The sequence below is a fragment of the Megascapheus bottae genome, chromosome 2 (assembly GCF_031878675.1).
Source record: "Megascapheus bottae isolate mThoBot1 chromosome 2, mThoBot2.hap1, whole genome shotgun sequence".
NCBI lineage: Eukaryota > Metazoa > Chordata > Mammalia > Rodentia > Geomyidae > Megascapheus > Megascapheus bottae.
This window is the reverse complement of record NC_143510.1, coordinates 4,626,562-4,652,110: the sequence shown is the minus strand read 5'-3', so window position 1 is coordinate 4,652,110 and position 25,549 is coordinate 4,626,562.

Here is a 25,549-nt window from a genome sequence, read left to right as displayed (position 1 = left end):
AATAGAAAGTAAAGAAACCTTAAGGACAGTGCCCAGGCCCTGAGTTCAAGCCCCACGACCATCACACACATACAAAATATTAATTAATTAACAAAATGTAAAGGAGTCTGGGGGAATGGAACAAATCTACATTTCTGAATTGAAAATTACTTATGGAAAGCACTATTATCCCATTTTTAAAGGCGGAAAGAGGCTCAAAAAGAATAAGTTTATATAACCGGCCTAAAATTCCACAAATGATCGTGTCAGAAGTCAATCAGTATCACCTGCTCAAATTTTTGAAAAAAACATTTTATCAATTGAAATGATAGTGGGTCTGTCTTAGAGGGGAAAAAAAGCAGATGTTCTCAAAAAAAAATAAAGATTTGACAAAGGTTGGGTGACCAAAAGGTAGCTAAATTTATCTTATGCAGAACTTGTTTCCTTTTATTGTCAGGGTAATGTATAGAGGAGTTACAGTTACATTTATTAGGTAGTAGGTGCATTACTTCTTGCATATTGATACCCCGTCTCATGTTTTTGCCCCCTTTCCCTCCTTCAGCCCCTCCCAATCATCTTGTTTACCCCCTTCCCTTCCCTCCTTTAAGTAAACAAATAAATGTATATACAATATACGAGGTAACTAAGGCAAATACAAGGACTTTTTAATTGTTTTTAATAAGGAATAATATATAATGAGTCTTCAGGAAGTACCTCCCACAGATAATACAGGAAGTGAGTGGCAATAAAAATCTTAGAACCATAGAAACCTTTCAAGAATGCTTGTTGATGCTGCAGAAGCCGGGATTAAACCATGTCAGGGAAAGGAAAAGCGTGGAAAGGAGCTGATGACTGTATGGTTCTGGGGTATTATTGTTGTTACTGCTTGGGTGTGGAATTTTCTTGTGAGGGGTGTGTGTGTGTGTGTGTGTGTGTGTGTGTGTGTGTGTCCTGGGGCTTGAACTCTGGGCCTAGCTGCTGTCCCTGAGCTTTTCCACTCAACCCTAGCACTCTACCACTTGAGCCACAGCTCCACTTCCTGTACACCTGCACAGCCCGTGGCTGGGCTCCCATCCTGGGGTGCAGAGTTTACTTGGGGAGCTCACTGCTGAGTATCAACCCTTCACTGATCCAGTGTGTTCATAATATTTAGTGGGAATCCTCACTTGTTCAGTGATTCTCTGTCCACATCTTTCTTCATTTAAGGAACATTACTTAATTGCCAAGCCCTGGAGAGGTACTCAGAGAAATAAGGAACAGGAATAATGAGTGATTATAAAACAGTGTGGTTGGTCAAAATGTGTAAGTATGCGTTAGTGTATGATAGCATCAGAGGTTCACAATACAGCTTGAGGAGATGAAAGAACCAGAAAAACTATTTTGAGCAGATAAGCAACTGTTGATGAAAAGAAAATAAAGGCTTGGACTCTAGTTTCTATAGGGAAAAGCATTCCCTATTATTTTTCTTGTGTTCTAACTTGGATACAAGTTTTTCAGACCTGAATACACAACTTCACTTAATTTTTCAAATCGTTAGAAGCCACTAAGCAAGAAATATCCTTCTTGTTTAAATCACAAGTAGCAAATCCTTAACTTACAGCTTCCTAATTGTTCATTATAAGTGGCGACTCCTTTGTACAACTACTTAAAGATCATTTTTTATCTTGTGACAGTATAAATGGACAGATTACATTGAAAGGGAAGCCTTTAGTATTTTATTGTTTTAAGTAGGATACCATGCCATGGTGCCTTTATCACAAAATTTTTCTATTTGCCAGTCATTTGTATCCATTTTTCTCTTATCAGCAAACTGGAGGAACATTTGACATGACTTATGTGAGCAAATCATTATAGTTTAGGTAAAATACATCTGTATATAGTAGTAGATGCACTTATATACGTGTGTCTTGTTATCTTACTAAGTGCTGACAGAAATTTGGAAGGCATTGTATATTCTTCCTCTTACAATCTCCTTTATAATTCTTTTTGTAACCACATCTGAAGCCCAGCCCAATTCTACTGTTACTTCATAAAGGCAGATTTCTTTATATTCCTGACTCTGATTGATCATTTTGCCTATCAAGCCAGCATGCAGGGGACCCTGTGAGGTGGGTTGCTAAGGCATTGAAAGAACTGGTTAGAAAATGAAATCAGCTGCTGTTGAAGACTGCATCACTCACGAATGTTGATGCTTCTTGGTGCTCCTGAGGTTTGTTCTACCACAATGCACTGCAATCTGGGCTTTTCCCACTTCATTTTCATCTTCACCTCATCATAGATCCCTACTTTCATTTTTATCATCTTCCTTAAGGAAAAACCACTGCCAGCAGTGGCTCCACCCATAATCCTAGCTACTCAGGAGACTAAGATCTGAGGATAAAGGTTGAAAGCTAGCCCAAGCAGAATAGTCCATGAGACTCTTATCTCCAATTAGCAAAAAGTCAGAAGTGAAACTGTGGCTCCAGTTGTAGAGTACCAGCCTTGAGAAGAAAAAAAAAAAAACTAAAGGAGAGGGCCAGGACTTTGAGTGGGAAGAACGCTTGCCTTGCATGCACAAAGATCTAGATTCCTTTCCTTGGTACCATACACATAGGAAAAGCCAGAAGTGGTGCTATGGCTCACGTGGTAGAGCACTAGGCCTTGATAAAGCCCAGTGATAGTTCTAGCCCCGGGACCGGCAAAAAAAAAATTAAAGGAGAGTGCCAAGATCTTGAATTCAACACACACACACACACACACACGTAAAAAATGAAAGAATAATTTATTGTTCTTTGTATTTTTTTTATCTCAGCTCATCTTTCTTAAAAGAATCTTACCCTAAAGAAGATTGCCATCCTCAATCTACCTAATTTCTCTTTTGCTGTCTTGAAGGTCCTCTACTCAGGACCTAAACCTACTGGAACTGCTCTTGTCAAAATGAACCATGAATGGCCTATCCCTGTCAACTGTGAAGTCCTCATCTCAATCTTCTAGCATATATTGTGAAATTGGTGGTGCTCTCCTTTTGTGAGATACTGCCCATATTCTGTTTGTCAATAAAGAAATCCTATTACTTAGCCAGACACAGTGACTCACACCTGAAATCCTGGCTGCGTAGGAGGTGCAGATCTGAAGTTGACAATTCCAAGCCAACCTCAGCAGAAAAATTCATGAGACTCTTATCTCCAAGTAACCAGTAGCAAGCTGAAAGTGGGGGGAAATAGCTGAAAATTCGAGGTGCAGAGTACCAGCCCTGAGAGAAAAAGCCAAAATAAAGCATCCATGCCATGAGTTTAAGTCCCAGTAATCACACACACACACACACACATACACACACACACACACACACACACACACACACACACACACACACACACACAAATAAGGAAAGAAATGCTACTTCTCTAGCATCCATCCATTATGTCTTGCCATTTGTCCATTTCCAAAAAGTAATAGACAGATATCTATTGGCATCTTCTTGAATACTCACCAAAGTTTAAACCTGCAAATGTGAGCAGAATTAGTTCTCAGTAAAGGAGATGAATCTCCAGAGAGAGAAACAAAACAGAAAGGTGAATGGATGCAGCACAAGCTATAAAATATGAGATGTAAAGTTGAGGACAGAGTTGGTGATATTAGAGTTCAGAAGTTAGAGAGCATTTCCTTGTGTGACAATTAGGCAAGCTTCATGAGACAACAGATTAAAGATGAGAGGATTTGCACATTCTCAGGCAAGCACTACATGCATTCAAAAATGGAGGAAATTATTTGAAAATGTGTGGAAAGGTAGCAAAGTAGAATTCAGGCCCCAGGAAGACCTGATTGGGAAAGAAGCATGATATATAGAAAGAACACTGGAAAATTTGAATGAGCTACAGATGTATAAATTAACTTTTAGACATTGTAAGGTTGAAAGATTATCAAACAATAATACAGGGCTGTCCACCAGAAAGTTGTATGTACATGAAATTGGATCAAATTGGTCTCTTAAAATGGAGACCAAAAGGACTATGAAAGCTTTCACATGAGGAAGAAAGAAGAGAGGAGGAAAAGAGTACAAGCAAGGAAAGAGAAATAACAATGGTTTGTTTTGTAAGTGGATTTTGAAATGTATATGCATAGAGTCCTGCTATGGTTAATGAAGTGGATAGAGTGTGTAATTAAACTGAGATTGTTGTGAGGTCACTAAATGATAGAATCCCCCCCCCAATATTACAAATAAAACTGATGCCTTTGCTAGGGTCCATTGGCTTATGCTACTGGTGGACCTACAGATCATACAGATCATGGTTCAAAGCTATCCTGGGAAAGAAGGTCTGTAAGACTCTTATGTCCAATTAACCAGCAAAAATCTAGAAATGGAGCAGTGGCTCAAGGGGTAGGGAGGAAAAAGAATGGGAGGAAGAAGGAGAGAGAGAATGAAAAGAAACCAGATACATCCTTAAGGAAGTGAAGTCTGCTTTTGAACTATCTAGTAAAGTCACTACCATTTACAGAGGATTAAAGAAATTATTTCAGAAAGCATTATCCAAAACACCCCGAGCTTTCCATTAGAAGAAGCAAGGCTTTGAGAACTTTCATTATATACCCAAGTTCCCTCTACAACACAAGCAGCAGAGCAAAAATATAACTCTGCTCATCTGATGTAAAAACTGTAATTGTTTTTTTTACTGTGGCAAATTTCTTCTGAGTGTTAGCTTGTTCTCTCTCTGCAGGTACTGCTATCACGGCCAGGTTTCTTAAGGCTTGTGCTCTAAGCTCATCTCCTTCTTTGATGAAGAGCTTGACCCACATCCTGGAACGGAGGCCCAGTATACAAGGTTATTGCATCAATTTTCCACTGTTAGCCATTTCACTAGCCCCTGCCCACTTGTGTACTGAATTGCCATAAAGTCGCAGCCACCATTCCCCGTTGTCATCTGAAGAGTTATTCTGCTCATTCCCCTGGGGTTACTTATGTAACTTCTGCCAGCTAGTGATGCAGCTGAGATTGAGGAAAAACTCAGTTCAAATTAAGGGACCATTAAAGAAAGAGTAAGAGGGCCGGGAGTTTGGCCTAGTGGTTAAAGTGTTTGCCTAGCATGCATGAAGACCTGGGTTCGAGTCCTCGGTACCACATACATAGAAAAAAGCCGGAAGTGGTGCTGAGGCTCAAGTGGTAGAGCTCTAGCCTTGAGAAAGTCCAAGGACAGTGCTCAGGCCCTGAGCTCAAGCCCAGGATTGGTAAAAAAAAAAAAAAAAAGAAAGAAAGAGTAAGAGAGGCCAGTCACTTGTGGCTCACACCTGTAAAATCCTAGCTATTCAGGGGGATGAGATCTGAAGATCATGGTTCTGAACCAACCCAGGCAGGAAAGTTCCTGAGACTCTTCGCTCCAATTTAGCTGCAAAAACTGAAAATAGAGCTGTGGCTCAAGTGCTAGAGCATTAGCAATGACCAAAAGAGCTCAGAGAGAGATGGTACCCAGGCCTTGAACTCAGGCCTGTGCCAGGACTGACACAAATGCATAAAAAAAGAATCCTTCAAGGGAGTACCTGTTTTCAGGTTTCCTTCTCATTTTCTTGTCCCAACAAGAGTGTACTTTCCTTCTTCTTGCTCAAGAAAAAAAAAAAGCCAACTGGCTTTTTTGCCAGTCCTGGGCTTGAGCTCAGGGCCTAAGCACTGTCCTAGGACTTTCTCAAGGCTAGAGCTCTACCACTTGAGCCTCAGTACCACTTCTGGCTTTTTTTTCTATGTATGTGGTATCAAGGAATCAAACCTGGGTCTTCATGCATGCTGGGCAAATACTTTACCACTAGGCCTAACTCCCAGCTCGCCAGTTGGCTTTTTAATGATTCATTGAAGATAAGAATCTCACAGACTTTGCTACCTTGGGCTGGCATAGAATCACAATCCTCAGATCTCAGTCTCCTAAGAAGCTAGGATTGCAGGTGGGAGCCACCAGCAGCAGGGCTGGCCAGCTAAATTTTTGATCTGGTGGAAAAAAACCCTACAAGATGTATAGATGATATCAAAATGTCTAGAATAGATGGGATGATCAAATCTCTTTTTTTTTTCATCTGACTCTTTACCCTAGGCTTTCTGCATGTGATCCAAAACTGTTTCTAAGTCAAAAGAGTGGAATTCTGCAAGGTTGCTCAAGCCTGAGATTCAGAAATTATTTACTATCTCTCTGTGACATTCTGGTTTTGCATTTTGTTTTGTTTTGTTTGGGCAGGGAAGTCTGTGAGACTCTTATCTCCAACAAACCACCAATAAAAGCTGGAAGTAGCGCTGTGGCTCAAGTCTTAGAGCATTAGCCTTGAGAAAAAGAAGTGACTAAAAAAACAGTGACTAAGGACTGAGTTCAAGCCCCAGGACCAACACACACACACACACACACACACACACACACACACACACACACACACACACTTATACACACCAGGGTACGTTGTTCCTAGAACCCCTAATGTATCAAATCTCTCCAGATTATAGTCTAATTTCCTCCACTTCCATTGATTCCTCCATTGTTTTGTGATTCTTAACTTCCCCTGCTCTGGTTTTATCCCTTTTTATATTTCTTCTTTTTGTGCTAGTACTATAAGGCTTGAGCTTAGGGGCCAAGTGCAGTCTCAGCAATTTTGCTCAAGGCTAGTTCTCCTACTTGAGCCACAGCTCCACTTCCATCTTTTTGGTTATTAACTGGAGATAAGAGACTCACAGCTTTGTCTTCTTATGTTGGCTTTGAACTGAGATCCTCAGATTCCAGCTTCCAGCTAGGAATGAGCTACTGGGACTGGACCTGGTTTCATTCTTTACAAAGGTCCTTTCTTCATCACAGAAAATGGCTTGTGTTTGTAGACAAACGAATTTTTCATCCTATATGCTGGCTATGGAAAGTGAAATCTCAGATGGACAGTGATGTATGGCTATAATCTCCGCACTTGGGAGACAATGTCAGAAGAATTATGAGTTCAAAGCCAACTAGGACTACATTGCAAGACTGTCTCAAAACACAAACAAATGAACAAACAAAAGAACAGAATCTCAGAGATATGTTTTCCTATCAGCAATCTGTCTGTTCTTTCTCAAGCTGAAGCAATGTACTTTGTAAGATTTTGTTTTTTGTGCTTTTTAACAAATAAAGCCAAGAGCTCTATTCATAACTCTTTTTGAGACTGAAGTCTTCTTTGTAGCCACAGCACTGTAGAAAATGCCTTTCAAATGTCTTTTCAAGCCTTTTTGCCTAGTTTAGAAGGTCTAACAGACTTATTATATTCAGTCTTTCTGTGTCCTTACAAAGAGTACATTCATATTAATTGTTGGTGTTTACCAAAGGCCACTTGTTGCTAGCTGCATAGAATCATGTGAGTAAGGTTTATATTTCAACCAACACTGTGTGGAGCTCTCTATTTTTTCCTAATTCTGCCTAGAAACTTGATCTGCAGGGTGCTGGTGGCTCAAGCCTATAATCTTAGCTACTTAGGAGGCTGAGATCTGAGGATCATGGTTCAAAGCCAGCCTGGGCAGTAAAGTCTGTGAGACTCTTATCCTCAATTAATTACCAGAAAACCAGAAGTAGAACTGTGGCTCAAAGTGGTAGAGCTCTAGCCTTGAGCTCAGGCCCAGAGATCAAACCCTATGACTGGCAAATAAAATAAAATAAACCATGGGCCGGGAGTTTGGCCTAGTGGTTAAAGTGCTTGCCTAGCATGCATGAAGACCCGGGTTCGATTCCTTGGTACCACATACATAGAAAAAAGCCGGAAGTGGTGCTGAGGCTCAAGGGGTAGAGCTCTAGCCTTGAGAAAGTCCAAGGACAGTGCTCAGGCCCTGAGCTCAAGCCCAGGACTGGCAAAAAAAATAAATAAATAAACCCCTCCTTTCTAAGTAATTAGTTTCATAATAAAGAAAATCAACAAATTTTCTTCCCAGAAGAGCACTAAGATTCTGAGACACTGCCACAATAAAAATAAATGAACTTGTTCATGGAATTGTGAATCCATGGGTGATATGCAATCCTCTCTATGGTAGAATGAAATCATGAAGCAGAGGTCTCCCTCCGGCCATGCTTTATTAGCCATCAAGGATTTTACAAACCAGGCCTAGAGGTAATTAGTGATGCTAATGAACAGCATTAATTAGAGATCACCAGAGCTCCAGACACAGCTATTCCTTGTCCAGCTATCTCTTCTTTCCTCACCCTGTGAAACTACCACAGAACCCTCAGCTGCTAGAATACCAATACAAACAGCCTCCACTCCATAGACTCACTCACTGCAGCCAAGCTTTCTGTGACTCCCCATCACGCACTGACTCAGGCCTCTAATCCAAGCTGGGAGCTGCTGACCTGAGGGTCACTGTTCAAAACCAACCCTGACAGGAAAGTCTGCAAAACTCTGGAAGTGGAGGTATGGCTCAAGTGGTAGAGCACCAACCTTAAATGAAAAACTAAGGGACAGTGCCCAGGCCCCAATTTAGACTCCAGTATTAGCACACACACACACACACACACACACACACACACACACACACACAGCACATGCATGCACCATCTGTTTAGGTAAGTAAATTTTTGGTCAGGTCCACCATTTTTGGTTTGATATGGAAATGCATCTCTTACATTGTTTTGTGCTGGAAGTCTTTGCCAGGCGATGGGGGATTCAATCATAATATTCAATGCATTACCTATGAAATTAAGAAAACTATGGGGAGGGCAGGGTTGGGAGAGATGGGAAGAATGATGACAGGGTGACATTGATGAAGATGCATTGTATTCATAAACAGATTTGTTGAATGGTATCCTCTTTGTGCAACCACCTAACCATAATAAAAAAATAGAATTAAGAAAATATAATGTATACATACAATGGAATTCTATACTTCCATCAGAAAGAATGGCATGGCCCCATTCGTAAGGAAATGGAAACCTCTTGTTTCTCTACCTTGGAGTTCATTTCCCTTCGCATCATCCTATGTGGACATTAGCTCAATAGCTATGTACACACGTCCATATAGGGTGATGGGAAGGGAAATGAACTCCAAGGTAGAGAAACAAGAGGTTTTTCTTCGTGGTTGTTGTTTAGGCTGGGAGTGTGGCCTAGTGGTAGAGTGCTTGCCTAGCATGCACAAAGACCCGGGTTCGATTCCTCGGTACCACATACATAGAAAAAATCTGGAAGTGGTGCTGAGACTCAAGTGGTAGAGCTCTAGCCTTGAGAAAGTCCAAGGACAGTGCTCAGGCCTTGAGCTCAAGCCCAGGACTGGCAAAAAAAAATTAAAATTGTAAATCCAATCATGACACTTTCCTGTTCCAATTAGATGTGGAATAAAGACCAAACTTCTTCACAAGAAGGGAGGGAGAGAGAGAGAGAGAGAGGGAGAGAGAGAGAGAGAGAGAGAGAGGGAGAGAGAGAGAGAGAGAGAGAGAGAGAGAGAGAGAGAGAGAGAGAGAGAGAGAGAGAGAGAGAGAGAAAGATTGATTTACAAAGAATTCAACAGTTGAGAATTGTCTCACTTTAGTAAATACAATTTAATTATCAAATTGAAACCCAAAATTGAGCACCCAGGTCCAGAATTAAGGACAGGTCTATCTGGCTACACATTATAAATAAATTAATAATATCAACTCTGCATCAAGAAGATGAAAAATTTGTAGTCAAATTGTTCAAAATTCTGTTTCTCAGGAAGCACTGCTCTATATAACGTGCATTCCAATCAGACATTAATGTTTTAGTCATTTCATTTACCTGAATTTATTTCTTGTATTTAATATTACAGTCTATGACTTACTCTTCTTGAATTCTTTTGACTTTGATTGTAGGTTTCAACCAATATTCAGAACACTCCCCAAAACGATCTCTGATTTATGAAAAAAGTGGTAAAAATTCAAACTGAGAGCAGATTTAGAATAACAGAAAATAAGAGGCAATGTAAGTTAGCTCAATCAAGTTCTATTTTTGAGCTTGCAAAATAAGCTGCTTTCTTCAAAGCAGAGCATGTTCAAGGTCCAGAAGCAATAAAAACACCAAAAAAAGTAATGATATTTTTTCTTCTCTTTCAATTTAGAATACATTGTGTTTCTAAGTCTCATAAATCTGCCTCTCTCAGCCAAGCCCTGCAAAGGTCTCTATGATTGGATTTTTTTGTTGTTTGTGTGTTTGTCTGTTTTTCTTCTTAAGGGGAATCATCCTTTAAATCTCTACTCCTAAGCATCACCAATACATTAGTGACTGATAAGAAATGCAACTGAAAATAGCTTTAGACAGAGTGTTTAAACATATACCATATAAAAAGCATGCAGTATAATAGCTCATAGACTGAAAAGAAAAATATCAGTATTTATAACACAATACTCAGCTTTGTAAATTAGACAATGTGATACAGTCCATACATTTTCCAGGCAAAGGGAAAAAATGATTCTTCCAACTAGGTTGCAAAACTCAGCACACGAAAAAAAAAATTGGAGTGTGCTGGTATTAGGGCTTGAACTCAGGGATTTGGTGCCGGCTGTGAGCTTTTTTGCTTAAGGCTAGTAAGCCACAGCTTCACGTATGGATCTTTGCTACTTAATTGAAGATAAGAATTCCCCAGTGTGGCTTCTGCTCGTGATCCTCAGGTCTCAGCTTCCTGATTAGCTAGGGTCACAGCCACTGGTTCCTGGCTCCACTAACATTTTAAATCGGCCCTAATAGACTTACTAAACATCTTCTTCATTCTCTTCAGTCTTAGACTTCTATTTATTACCTTCTCAGTGCTCCACAGAGAGTTCAGTAAAATCAATATATTATTTTCTTTTCTGTTTGCTGTCTTTTTCTTCATTCGTTTACTAGACCTCCAACAAAAACCATGTGGAAACATTCATCCACGTTTCTTCTAGAATCACAGATTCCCAGACTTTAAAACCCCTCGTTCTAATGTCTCACTCATCTCCTTTCTTCTATAGCTTCTACTAAAATACTAAAATAAAATCCTAGCTAGTGTCATTAGTCTCGATTCTTTTCTCACCTTTGCTATTTGGTGGAGTTTTATTGTCCTAATGTAATTGATTTTAGGCATTACTAATCTTTCTCTCCTGTAAATTGAATAAAACGCTGTAATACAAAAGAGATTCACTTCAACTCCAAACCACAAATCGAACAGTCATAGTTTAATCAGGTTTTAATAACAGTCACAAGCAACATTTTGATTTCTCTTTGATACTATCATAAAAATTATACATAACACAATAGAATTCTATGCTGCCATCAGAAAGAATGACATCGCCTTATTTGTAAGAAAATGGAAAGACTTGGAAAAAAATCATATTAAGTGAAGTAAGCCAGACCCAAAGGAATGTAGCTCAATGGTTTCCCTCATTTGTAATAATTAGGACTCTCCTAGCAGAGGATTATAATAGCTCAAAACCTAGATACAGAAAGTCATATAGGATGATGATACATGAAAGGATCTCCAGGGTATGGAAACAAGAGCTTTATTTTGTGTGATTGTTGTTCTTCTCTTCTCTTTTGTTACCCTTTGGTTAATCTCATATTGTTACTGTATCTGGCTTTGTTACATGTCATATTGTATATACATTTATTTATTTGAAATAGGAAAGGGAAGGGGGAAACAAGATGATTGGGAGAGGGTAGGGGGAGGGAAATAGGGCCAAAAAATGAGAAGGGGTACCAATGTGTGAGAAGTAATGCACCTATTATCTGGCAAATATAACTGTGACCCCTCTATACATTACAATGAAAAATAAAAAGCTTTTAACCTTTAAAAAATTATACACACACGTATATATACATATGTATATATATATATATAACTGAGCCAAGCACTGAGGGCTTACACTTGTAATCCTTGCTACTCAGGAGGCTGAGATCAGAGGATCAAGTTCAAAGCCAACTCAAGCAGGAAAGTCCTTGAGATACTTATCACCAATGAACCACCAAAAAGCAGGAAGTGGAGCTATGGCTAAAGGGGTAGAGAACCAGCATTAAGGAAGAAAAGTCAGAACAGTCCCCAAGTTCAAGTCCAAGCTTTTGACCAAACGTAGTGATGCTATACTCCAAGAACACACTAAAATCTTCAATGAAATGTGTTTGTCCCTCACAAAGAGATGGAATGAATTATATGGTGGGAAGGCATAAAAAGGGTTAAAGAATTCTCTATACACAAATTAGTTTGATTAATACAAACTAATGAAAATGCTCACACAGCAAAGGGAAAAACTAGGATCATTCTATTCTATCTCCTCATGTGGCTTTTACCTTAAAATTAAGGAAATGATTTATACCTAATTAAGAAAACAAAACGAATCCAGATTTTGATGGCTCATGCATGCCTGTAATCCAAGCTGTTCCAGAGACTGAGCTACCAGATCAAAGCCAGCCAAGGCCAGATAGTCCATAAGATTCATATATGCCATTAACCAGCAAAAACAAATCCCCAAGCAAAGCTGTGGCTCCAGTGGTAGAGCACTAGCTCTGAGCAGAAATATCCAGGAAGAGAGCCCAGGCCATGAATTCAAGCACCAGGACCAGGACCCAAAGGAAAAAAATATCCTACTGCTAGGGCTGGCTGCTCCTAGCCCCTTAGTAGACCTCTCCTAGCTAATCCCAGGTTCTCAGAAGGCTGATATCCAGAGGATCAAAGTATTTTTTAATGTTGAAACGTTAAATAAATAACTTAAAGCTATTTATCATGCTTCCAGCATGATAAAAAAAACTTGCAAAATTTTTAAGAAAAATCATGAACACAACTCCTAATTTGACTGAACATTCTCTTTCATACGAATGCATACCTTATTGCTTGGTTCAAGGCAAAGCCTAGAAGCATATGGGCAGGAAGAAGCAAGCCTGTAATCCCAGGCACTCAGGAAACAGATCTGGGGACAAGGTTTGAAGTCAGTTCAGGTAAAAAGACCCCATATCAATGAATTAATCAAGCACAGTCTTTCACTGCTCTAACCCCAGGTATAGAAAAGGCATAAGTAGAAGAAATAGAGTCCAAGTCCAGCTGCAGGCAAAAATCACAAAACCCTACTCAAAAAATAACTCCAGTCAGGTCATGCTTTATGGGAGCAAGATCCAACTGGCAGAGAATCTATCCTGACAGCAGGAAGCTCTGAATTTAAGCCCCAGAACCAACATAAATGTAAAAACTTAAAATGTAGAAGCAATGATAACTTGTCAGCAGTCTATCCGTTTTAATACCCAGATTATGGCTTCTAACTACTATATGTCATTAAATAGAAAAGGATCCTTGGGAAAATGACAGATTCCAGATGACAGATTCCAGGTCTAAGGTAAGAAATAGAAGAGGATTCTAACACGTGTGTGTGTGTGTGTGTGTGTGTGTGTGTGTGTGTGTGTTGTGTGTAGTTGCCAAAAGAAATACTAAGTATGCATTACACTAAAAATTAATAACTAAAGTCAGAGTCTTGAACTCAGGGCCTGAGTTCTGTCACTTAGCTTCTTTGCTCAAGGTTGGTGCTCTACCACTTGAACCTTGGCTCTACTTCTGATCTTTTTTTGGTAGTTAATCAGAAAGAAGAGCCTCATGGACTTTCCTGCCCAGACTGGCTTTCAACCACAGTCCTCAGATCTTAGCTCCTGCAGAGTTAGGATTATGGGTGTGAGCCACCAGTGCCTGGCCAGAGCCCTCAAATTTAAGGAATAGCAAATGGACATTGGTTTCACTGAAAGACACTGACTGCATTAGTGTGTCCAACAAGGAAAGGAACCTGCCCTAAGAGACTCACGTTTGTCATCCCAGATACTCAGGAGAAAGAAATCAGGATGATCATAGCCAGAGGACCCCATCTCAATAGAAACCAGCCGGGTGTAATGTGTATGTCTGTCAACACATCAGTGACCAATGTAAAGAGGGAAATCACAGTCCAGGCCATGGGATGAGGGGAAAGGAGAGCCTGTCTTCAAAATAACCAGTGCAAGAAGAGACAGAGGTGAGGCTCAAGTGGTAATGCACCTGTCTAGTTATGTGGGAAACCCTGAGTTCAAACCCAAGAACCACCAAAGAGAGAGAGAGAGAGAGAGAGAGAGAGAGAGAGAGAGAGAGAGGGGGGGGGGGGGGGCGGGGGGGGGGCGGGGAGTCCTTCAAGGAATTTTTTTCTACTGTAAGATTGTTTTGCTGTTTTATGCAAATGAGGAAGTGAGAGATGTGACAGAAGTCGGGGCAATTTATACACCTTCTTACATTTTGTGTTCTGGAGACAGTCTTTCCCACAGCCTCTGCTAAGTTGGTGTCTTTCTTCTACAGGTTTTCCCCTTTGGCCAACCTTCACAGGAAGGAAGAAGAGTGGAGTCTTACTGGGTATCTGGCTTTGGCTTAAGGGAGTGTGGTGAATTGTTTGATCTTCTATTAAAACCACTAAAATGGTTCTCTCTGTCCATGACAAGGCTCTTCTCTTTCTTCATGTATTTGCTTTCGAAGAACTTTTTAAAGATTCCCTTCAAAAACCATTTTCCTCTGGACACACAATTTAAATATGAAAAAGGCTGAAATGTTTTGAGAGTTACCAAAAATGTGACAAGAAGGCAAAGAATGAGCCTATGCTTGGTGAGGTGGGGAATGACCCTGACAGCTTTTCTCAAGGCAAGGGCAACTGCAAACTGTCAATCTGTAAAAATGATCTGCAAAGCACGATAAACCAAAGGGCAATCATAAAATAAGATCAGGCAGTCCTATGCTTATAATAACCTTGTGCAATGCAAATGCAAAGCAACTGGTTGTTGTACTGGATTTTTTGTTCAATACTAATGAGTTTTGTGTTTTGTGCCAGTCCAGGGGCTTGACCTTAGGGCCTGGGTTTAATCAAGGCTAGCTCTCTACCACTTGAGCCACCGTGCCACTTCCACCTTTTTGGTGTTTCATTGGAGATAAGATTCTTATGGACTTTTCTACGTGGGCTAGGAACTGTGACTCAAACTGTGATTCTCAGATCTCAGCCTCCTGCGTAGTGAGGATTAAAGGCCTGAGCTACACCCAGCTCTGCTTCTGTTTTACTTTGGCAAAACAGGGTTAAAAGAAGCATACGCTATGAATAGACAAGTAAATACATATAAAGCTTTTTTTTTGTTGTGACAGAGCTTGGATTTGAACTTGTCCTGGATTATACTTGCTTATCTTGCTTGCCTATACCTTCAGTTCTGCCTTTTGTTGTTTGTTTCAAAGAGAGAACCTCTTGGACTTGCCTGCCTGGTCTGGCTTCAAACTGCAATCCTCTAGACCTCAGCTGCCAGCATCTGGCTCCATGAATCTGACATATTCCTATTGGCAGGTTAGCAACTATTTACAGTGCTTATTACAAGAAGCTGGAAGGCTCTAAAAGTTCCCAGGTGTGATTATTATTAATCAAGGAGATCCTCAAATTCCATTTAGAAATCCATCAGTAACAAGAGATATGACACATTAGGTAGTTTTGAAAGTGTATTTCTTCTCATGTTAATGTTTGTGATGCTGAGCATAGTGTATTAAATTCTTATTTAATTGATTTTTATCTTTTTCCAGCACTGGTTCTTAAACTCAGGAGCTCAAGAGAGCTCTTGCATGGCTTTTTTTACTTAAGGCTTGATACTCTACCACTTGACCCATGCCTCCACTTCCAGCTTTTTTGCTGGTTAACTGAAGATAAGACTTTCAGATTTGTCTGCCTCGGCCGGCCTCAAACTTCAATCCTCAAATCTAGTTAGGATCACAGGTGTGAGCCATCAGTGCCCAGAAAGTTAAAATTTTTTAAAGAAAAAATATAGTAAAGTAAAAATAAGTAATTTATCTGCCAGAATCTTCAGGAGGAAATTCCAGTAACCTGTATTCTTTGTGGTTTCTGAAAAGAGGCATCCATTCATTGACTGTGAAGAACTTGCACAGAACAATTTGAATAAATTGTCAATGCAATGAGGTATAAAGATGGACAAGAATAATTCCTACAAAATTATTAGTGGCTTTCATTAGCAGAGATTAGCAGACAAGTGGTTTAGAGTTTCACTTTTGCTCTCCATTGGCTGTGGTTGTCCAGTATGTCAAGATTTCCTCATCATATATATATATATATATGTATGTATATATCATATGTATATATATGTATATATATACATACATATATGGCACAAGTGGAATGGTGGCTCAAGTGGTAGAGTGCTCATTTGAGCAAAAATGCTCAGGGGAGGGCCGGGAGTTTGGCCTAGTGGTTAAAGTGCTTGCCTAGCATGCACGAAGACCCGGGTTCGATTCCTCAGTACCACATACATAGAAAAAAGCCGGAAGTGGTGCTGAGGCTCAAGTGGTAGAGTTCTAGCCTTGAGAAAGTCCAAGGACAGTGCTCAGGCCCTGAGCTCAAGCCCAGGACTGGCAAAAAAAAAATGCTCAGGGGTGGAACCCAGAACCTGAGTTCAAACCCAAGTACAGACACACACACACACACACACACACACACACACACACACACACACACACGCATACAGCCAAGCATTGCTGGTTCATACCTGCACTTCTAGCTACTAAGGAGGCTAAGATCTGAGGGTTGTTGTTTGAAGCCAACCTGGGCAGGAAAGTCCATGAGACTCTTACCTCCAGTTAAGCACCAAGAACGCTGGAAGTGGAGCTGTGGCTCAAGAGGTAGAGCACCAGCCTTGAACCCAGATCCTGAGTTCAAGCCCCAGGACCCCTCCCTGCCCTCCACACATACAAATCTAGTGATGAGAGAAAATAACAATGTATCTCAAATATTATTAAAAAGTGAAAGACAGGAAGAAGGGAAGCAAAGATAAAGGTATTATCTCTCACAGGAACCTTTTACCTTACCTGAAAATATGAGGCCACCAGAAAATTAAGGGACACTTGCACTGGTAACTGCCTTCCGGCCTAGTTTCCTGAAATCAATTCTGTCTCAGCCACAGCAGAAATCAAGAATGAAACAGGGGATGGGGGTAGCCTAGAACCTAGGGACAAGTAGCAGGACTCAAGAACATTAGTTGAGCCACCCTCCCATCGATAATTTTAAAAGGGTTGCAGATAATGTGTATGCAGGAAGTCCACCTTTGTTACTTTGCCACAGAGGTTTTGGTTTTGGTTTTCTGCCACTACTGGGGCTTGAACTCAGGGCTTAAGTTCTGTTCTTTAACTTTTTATGCTCAAGCCTCATGCTCTACCACTTGAGCTCCACTTCCAGCTCTACCACTTGAGCTCCACTTCCAGCTCATTATTTTTAGTAGTTTATTGGGGATAAGAGCCTCTCAAACTTTTCAGGCCTGGATTGGCTTTGAACCATCATCCTTAAATCTCAGCCTCTGGAGTAGCTAGGATTACAGGTGTGAGCCACCAGTGCCCAGTCTCAACCAGGGTTATTGAAAACAGTGGCCTGTATATTGAAATAGACACCCAACATAAAAGCCCAAGGCAAACTGTCTAGGAAATAGTGTAAGACATGTAAAAGAGCTCAATTTTTAAGCCACTTTTCAATCACATAAATCAGGAAGCACAATGAGCTACTTTCATGAAAATATGTCTCACATACTTGAAGGCTTGTCAGGCTTTCCCGCATCTGTGGTGCCATATTTTTATATCAAAAGTAGGACAGGGAATGTAACAAATTTGCCTTTATAGAGAAAATGAGATCGAAAGCTTAAAATGCAGACAGAATGGGAGAACTCATACATATGATGAGTTAATTTATGTTTAATGTGACAGTGGAAAGAAATGGTCAGCTGCCTTAACTATACATTTATTCCTCTCACATATTTTATTGAAATTTTCCATCTGCATTGGGATAAATTCCAGAGTGCTGCCAAAGAAGAACTTTTTAAAAAATCTGCACCATTGTATGAAATTTAGCAATATGACTAGAATTCTTTTTCTATGTCGTATATAGGACACCAGTTTTAACTAAGGAACTCAAATCTTTAAATTAATCAAAATACTTGCTGACTTGGTCTAAGTATTTGTCCAGATTTTCTGTCATAAATTTTAAACTGTTCACAAATATTTATGTAGCTTATGTGATATGTTAAACTAGAACTATATAATATGCACATATAGACATATATTCACACATACATGTTTACGTATGCATATATGTTTATCCTACAGGTATTCTTTACATTACTAGCTGTGTTTAAACATTTTCATTATTTACTTTTATAGTCTTCATACAGTGGGAAGAGAAAACAGATGTTCTATGATAATCCTTAGTTACAACAAGCTCCTTGATTCCTAAGGAAACAGAACTATATAGTTTTGCCAAGTGCCCAGCGTCCACTGTAATCCTAGCTACTCTGGAGGCTGAGATCTGAGGATCAAGGTTCAAAGCCAGCCCAAGCAGAAAAGTTCATGAGATTCATCTCTCCATTTTATCAGCCAAAAGCCAGAAGAGGAGGTATGGCTCATGGCTCAAGTGGTAGAGCACTAACTTTGAGTGGGATAAGCTAAACAAGAACTTACGGCCTTGACTTCAAACCCTAGTACCACATAGACACACACACACACACGCACACACACACACACACATGTTTTTGTAAGCTTTGAGAGTGTTTTATATCACTGTTTATTCTAGGAAAGTATAAGGACAAATCCTCAATTGTTTATTTAAATAATCTACCTTAAAAGTTCTCATTAAACCAAAAACTTAATATCTTAAATATTGACTGTGATATGTATTTGCTGATCTGAACACTCATCCATTTTTAATCTTATCAGCAGATTAGGTCAGCCACACGAAGCCCTGTAATTTTTTATCCACATTAACAGGGAATTGCTATTTTAAGCTTCTATAAACAGACATCCTGCATGCTCTGTCTCTCATTTTTCACAATGACACACGGATAAAAAGCATCCATCAACTTCTCTCCTTCAGCATTTTTCACTGGAAACCTGCTGGCAAGAGCATGGTGGATATTAAATCTAAATAAGAAAGATATTGAAATGGAATATTCAGCAGAAAGAAAAACCACTGGATCTCATAACACAATTGGTATAGAGGAAGAAGGTCAGAGCTAAATCAAGAATAACTTCAGCCTTAATACACCAGAAATTTGGTAATAAGAATGAGAAAGATGACAGCTTTTTATTTTTGAATTTGAACAATATAATAAGCCTAGCACATGTATATCTCTTATATATTACATAAAATATGATATGTAATATACTGTAAGATGTTATATAGTCCTATAGAATATATATGATATATCTTGTCATCTAAAGTACAAAATATTATATTTACACATATATTATCTTTATCATATGCATATATATCATATAGTTATTGCATTTATTCAGAGATCACATATGTATATAATACATACATTATATGGTACATGATATATAAATATATTAAAATATAATAGTAATACATTATTTATAAACATTTCATTATATATAATATATATACATATGTATGTTCCCCATTCCCAGATTCTTACACCAGTCAAAAATCTTCTCCATCACATTTATATATTCTTTCATTAAAGATATTTCCTTGGGGTATGATTTCTGCTCAGAAAATAAATTTCTGAATGACAAAAAACTTATTCATTCCATGGTAGTTTACTGAACCTCTATGGCCAGATGCTGTGGGGACAGGAGGTCCATCTCTGGATGGCAGGTCAACCTGTGTGCAGGGCCACTTCTCCCACCATACCCAGAGGAAGCAGGGGCCAGCGAAGGTTCTGCCCTACCCACAAGTCACAGCGCTGTCCAGGAACACTTAGATTGATGTGAAGTCACTGAGTGGCTAGGACTCAAATTTGCATTTGAAACTTGAGGTTTTCTTGTTAGATTCACAGTGAATGGGAGGCTCACACTGCTGTTTTGTGTGCATATCGATCAAATTCTCTTCAGATAAAAGATTGACCATGTTTTAGCAAATAAAATGAAACCAGCCTGACCAAAAGTAAATTCAATATTCTCTGTCAAGTCCTGATGAAGCTAGGGATATATTTCTAACATGAATTACAAATGCAACTCCTAATTTCCAATGCATTGTGAAGGATAGAGGTGAGAAATAATGGCACATGCTTAAAAAAATATACAAATGGCATCCTAAAACCACTCATAGTTGTCTTCCATTGCACTACCACTGAGAAGAGAAAGCACACACACACACACACACACACACACACACACACACACACACAATCTAACGTAGCACAAAGAATCTAGTGCAACATTTGCTCTGTTTTTTCTTTTGTTTTGTTTTCTTGTGTGTGCCCACACTGGAGCTTGCCTTCAGGACCTGGCTGATGTCCTGTATCTTTTTTGCTAAAGGCTGAGGCTCTGCCACCTGACACCCAGCTCCGCATCCAGCTTTTTACTGGTTCATTGGAGAGATGCGTCTCGTGAACTTTCCTGTATGAGATGGCTTTGAACTTTGATCCTCAGATCTCAACCTCCAGTGCCCAGTTTATTCATTTTTCTGAATCAAATCATCTGCTGAACTCATCGGGATCCCTCCCCACATATAAATATGCTTGCTGGTGGCTCTATGATTATATTCCTAGCTATTCAGCAGGCTGAGATCTGAGGATGGAAGTTCCAAGTCAGTCTGGGCAGGAAAGTCTCCGAGACTCTCATCTCCAGTTAACCACCAAAAAGCTGAACGTGGAACTGTGGCTCAAGTGGTAGAGTGCTAGCTTTGAGCAACAAAGTTCAGGGACAGTGTTTAGGCCCTAAATTCAAGTTCTAGAACCTGTGCATGTATACACAAACACAAACCCACAAACATACACAGACATAAGAATACATTATGTAGCAATAACATAAATCCTTTCTTAAGTGAAAATGTTTTTGGTGACAGCAGGAACAGCAAGGTAAGATAGAATTATATCTATTAGGCAGAATCTTCCCTACCCAGCCTTAACACTGATCAAGTACACACACACACACACACACACACACACACACACACTCACTCACTTTAGTGGAAAGGTGTCTTAGTTCATTTGTGTTGCTGTAACAAAATAACTTAGGCAAGCTAGTTCATAAAGAACAGAAGTACACTCCTCAAAGTTAGAAAATCTGGGGAGTCCAAGATCAAGTTCTTGGAATGCAGGGTTGTGAAGAGCCTCACAGAAGGCTCCCCATGGCTGCCTGCTGAAGGTTTCACATGCCAGGGAACCCCCCAAGCCTACTTTATAAGGGAGTTCATCCACACACAATTGTGCCATCCTCATAACTTAATCCCGCCCCTTAATTCTCCCCCATTGGCTATGAGGTTCTAACCTAGGATTTGGGGAACATCAAGTTTCAGATCAGAGCAAAAGTAACATCTTCCAAACCAAACAAATCTACCTACAAAGTGATACCCCATGAATAGTTTCAAGAAATAGTATTGAGAGTTACTAATTATAAAGTTAAAAATCAACATGGTTTTCAAATCATGGTGGTTGTAGTTGTTCTAGCTAATCACTAACTTCTTACTCTTCCATTCTGTGTTCTATTCCTCTTGTATCCACCCAACGCTCCAACTTGGGGATTTCATTGCCCCATCTCCTTGGAGGAATAAATGTTGTAGAATTTTCCTCCAGTGACCAGTTCTTCAATTGCCAAGTCTGGCAACCTCATTATTGCTATGTGTTAATAAGACATTTACTAAGTTCATTCTCCACATAGTGAACACCACTGCTGCCATTTGTTCACCTTTGTCTCTCCATTTCCGTGCTTCCTTTACCCTTTCAAAGACAACTAGACTAACAACCAAGACAAAAGGGAAAGACAATAACAACAAAACATCTCTTGTTTCCTTTCCTTGGAGTTCATTTCGAGAAATGGTCATATGCACATAGCTATTGAGCTTTTGTGATCCTCTCCTAAGAATGTCCTCCTTTGATCTCACTATGTGAATGCCTAGAGACCTGTATAGTTAATTTATCATGCACAAATGTTTTGTTTTGTTTGTCTTTTACCATCCAGTGTGTTTACTTGTAGATTTTTAGGCACATTCTAGTTACAACAAATGAAAGAAACCATGCAAACTGTGTTTCTTTGGGTCTGGCTTACTTCACCTAATATAATTTTTTCCAAGTCTTTCCATTTCCTTATGAATGGGGCAATATCATTCTTTCTGCTGGAAGAGTTGAATTTCATTGTGTATATATACCACATTTTCTTGATCTGTTTGTATACTGAGGGGCATGTGGGTTGATTGTATATCTTAGCTATGGTGAACAATTTTGCAATGTGCGTGATTGTGCTGGCAGCTTTAGTGTGGCCTTGTTTGTGGCCTATTGGATAAATCCCAAGAGAGGACTTGCTTGGTCATAGGGGAACTCTATATTTAGTCTTGAGAAATTTCCATATCACTTTGTTTTAGCATTTCTTATACAATTTTTGGGTAAAAACCACTAGCCGTGGGAGGATGTAAAAAAATGCCATTGGAATAAAAAATGCACCCTACATAACAAAACAACAACATCAATGACAATACCCCCTCCAAATTTCCCCACCACCCTACCCCTGCCCCAGCCACCACCCCAACCCTTGCCTTGTTTTCCCACCCTCTGGTAGAAAATTTAAAAAGAAAAAAAAAACTTTTTAAAGGTGGACTTATTCATCCTGGAGAAAGGATTTCAGCAAAATAATCATAATAAGGTATTCTCTACTCTTGTTAATGTTCTAACAATATATAGTGTTTTTAAAATGAAATTGGTATTGACAGCTTCCTTAATTAAGTGCTTTATAGCTTAAGTGAAAACTTGATACTTCAGGGGACATAACTCAGCGACATTTGTCAAGAGGGTGAATTCTTGTTAGCACACCCAAATTGTGACAGTTCACACATCTATGTGAAAGTCCAGCTTGTCAAGGTTTAATGAGGCACAAGCAGAACTACAATAAACTGTAGAGACTTCAGTTCAAACATTTTCTTAGCTTAGCTAAAGCAAACACAGTCACCTGTGAACCGACTCTTTTAGCCAAAATAGTATTTTCTTTATTAGAAAAGCATTAATCCCATCAGAGTTTATACTGACATTAAAAAAAAAACATGGTACATGTAAGGTCATTGTTTTCCCAGAAGTTTTTTTTTTTTAACAAATCATATTTGAAAGTTCCCAATAAGGGGCCAGGAGTGTGCCCTAGTGGTAGTGTGCTTGCCTAACATGCATAAAGACCCGGTTCAATTCCTTGGTACCACATACATAGAAAAAGCTAGAAGTGGAGCTGTGGCTCAAGTGATGGAGAACTAGCCTTGAAAAAGCTTAAAGATAATGCCTACGCCTTGAGTTCAAGCCCCAGGACTGACTGGCAAAAAAACAAAAATGGAATCTCCCAGTAAATTAGTTATCCTAAAATATTCAAGTTTTAGTCAGGCACCAGTGGTTCATACCTGTAAACCTAGCTACTCAGGACATGAAAATCTGAGGATCGTGGTTCAAACCCAGCCCAGGCAGACACTTCTCCAGTTAACCACCAGAAATCCCAAAGTAGAGCTACAGTTCAAAGTGGTAGAGCCTTGAGCAAAAGAGCTCAGGGCTACAACTCAGGTCCTGAGTTCAAGTCCCTGGACTGACAAAATGAAAAAAAAGTTCAAGTTTTAGCCAGGAACCAGTGGCTGGAGCCTGTAATCCTAACTACTAAGGACTCTGAGGTCTGATGATCTCAATTCAAAGCTAACCAGTACAGAAAGGTGCTTTGAGACTCTTATCACCAATTGACCACTAAAAAGCCAGAAGTAACCATGTGGTTTAGGTGGTAGAGTATCAGCTTTGAGCAAAAATGGCAAAGGACAGCACCCAGACCTGAATTCATGCCTTGGCACAAAAAGAAAAAAAAATCAAATTTAACATGTTATTTTCTTAAAATAAAACATATTTACATATTATTTACATATGAATATACAAATAGTCATAAAAAGTAATATAAAGAACAGGTTAATTTAGCAGGGCAAGTTTTTCCATTGTTTGCTCAATGTGATTTATTGATAGCTGTTTAGTGTTCTAACTAAATTTGAAAGTAGATTATGCCTTTCCAAAATCCAAGTCAAAAGTTGAGTAGGATTACTCTAAAGAGTAAGGGCTAATTGTAGAAGTGACTTTTTTTTGTCTAATGTACTTTATTGTTGTTTTAGAGGTGATATACAGTGGGGTGACATTTACCTAGGTCAGGTGATAATTACATTTCCTTTCTCATAGTGTCAGCTTTTACTTCATTCTCTCCCATTCCCTCCCTCCCATCTCCATCCGAGTTGCATAATTCACCTCCGTCAAAGCCCAGTGAACTCCATTGCTGCGCTTTTCCACTGTTTTTCCTCTGATTCTATGCCCTCCCTCACATCCTCCCACTGTGAATATACCAAAGAAAGGTAAAAAATAGTCATCAAAAAATTAATAAACAGGTCCTTTGTTCCCATATCTTCAGAGTTCATTTTGGTATGTAAATTATTTTATGAGAAGTGCTAGGCAAGCACTCTACCACTAGGCCAAACTCCCTGCCCACATGTTTTACATCTAATTTCCCCAAATGCCTTTTGTCTCTCTGAGCCCGGCTAACTTCACTTAACATGATTTGTTCTACTTCCATCCACTTCCCTGCAAATACCATTATTTTATTCTTTCTAATGGCTGCATAAAATTCCAGTGAGTATGGGTACCACATGTTTTGGATCCACTCATCTGGGTTGCTTTCTCATCTTGGCTATTGTGAATAGTGGGACAACATTTGCTCATTCTGTACAAGTGTCCAAAATATTCTTCTATCTTCAAAACATTTCTTTTCTGTCTTTGACTACAGTTTGGAATCTTTCCATCTTAATGGACTTGTGTATTTTTCCTTTTGTTCATGTTTTCCTTTAGTCTGTGTATGTTATGACTTTATTGCTATCATATTTACAAACTTAAATTCACTAGCTTGCCTTCAATAGGTGTTGGTTGGTTGGTTGGTTTGAAAGCAGAGAGAACACATTTACTTGAAAGGAAAAGGAAAACCCCAACACAGTCTCTCTGTAGAGTGGCCCTCCAAAAAGATGCTGATGGAATATCCTCAGGGAACTATTTCTATTTATTTAGTTTTCATGTTACTAGAATTTGAAGTCAAGGCATTGTAGGTGCTTCACCGCTTGAACCAGACTCCCAGTCCTTTTTACTGGGTCTTTTGGAGATAGAGTCTCACTTTTGCTCAGCCTGTGTTCACACCGAAGTTTTCCTGTTTACACTTCCCACAGTAGCTGGGATGAGAGGCTGCATGATCCAACTAAGGTCTGATCTCTGCTTCTGAGAGGACTGGGGTTACAGGCCTGACTCAGGACACTCAGACTTTAAAATAAATAAACCAATAAATAATTTTCAAAATGTTAGAAAGGGGAGAATTATATTTCTAATGACACTTACCTTCATGCGTGTCTGTTAGTAAAAGTGCTCATTCCCAAGAGATCAACTGGCTGTGAATGTTACATCTCCTTTTGGTGTTATGTTTTAAGCACATGGTGTTGACTAAAATGAGAATAAAGAATTTGATCTGTTGCATACAAAACAAAAATTTGGGAAATAGTCTCTGCAAGTCATCTGAATAATATCTGTTTCACTACTCATTTTTTTAAATAACTACTCTGACTCTTAAACTAATAATCTTTTATGAACATAAACATTTTAAATAGATGAAAATTTCAAAACTGAA